Source organism: Pseudophryne corroboree, chromosome 10 (assembly GCF_028390025.1).
Source record: "Pseudophryne corroboree isolate aPseCor3 chromosome 10, aPseCor3.hap2, whole genome shotgun sequence".
In the NCBI taxonomy this organism is placed as follows: domain Eukaryota; kingdom Metazoa; phylum Chordata; class Amphibia; order Anura; family Myobatrachidae; genus Pseudophryne; species Pseudophryne corroboree.
The window spans coordinates 50,913,588-50,914,376 of NC_086453.1; the positions used below are offsets into that span (position 1 = coordinate 50,913,588).

Genomic DNA, 789 nt, shown 5'->3' on the forward strand with positions numbered 1-789 from the left:
GATAAACTTCCCACAGATCCTGAGAATCAACGGCGATTCTTGGGGAATTAAAAAATGTCCTGGTCTCTTAAATCGTAAGAGTATGGAAAGGGTTGTAGACATGGAGTAGTCATACCCCCATTTCCCCTGACCAGTACAGTAATACTGTATTAATGGAACCGGGGGTTTTTAAGTCACAACACAGTTTCAATACAATTTAGGCTAAGACTGGCTAGAATGGTAATCAGTAGTCACCACTCAAGGAATTATGCACCTAAGTGTTAATAGCATGCCCTGGCCCTATTTGTGGGCAGGGATTTATATGCAAAAGGTAATGGTCAGTTGATATTGAAAGTATTAGAGCAAAGAGAAAATAAAGAGAAAAAATAGAAAAAATAGAAAAAATGTGGTGATACTGCTGTTGGTGTGTGTTGGTCACATAAGAGCGGAAATTAATTCCTGACCTACCACACCAGGTATTCACAGGCAGTCACCTCTCCTGATACTAACCTGGCCCAACGCTGTTTGGCTTCCAAGATCGGACGAGATCGGGCACTGACAGCGTGGTATGGTCGTAGGGATTTATGTGTACACCAATGAGAGTGCACCTATGTAGGGAATTGAAAATGAAAAAAAGAATAATAGGAAAGGAAATTGCAGATAAGATCAGTACGTGAAAATATGTGGATCTGCTTTCCACGTTAGACCCGGTATAGAAGATTCCACTGGTGTGGTATTCTATCCCGAGAATCGTGAATGAGAGTCCACGAAAAATTGGTGAACACAGATTAGGAAGATGTGAGATTATTA

General features: G+C 40.9%; 1 pseudogene; it reads right to left on the reverse strand.

Moving 5' to 3' along the window:
- Positions 1–440: 440 nt before the first annotated feature.
- On the reverse strand, positions 441–559 carry LOC134967261 (5S ribosomal RNA; annotated as a pseudogene).
- Positions 560–789: the final 230 nt, after the last annotated feature.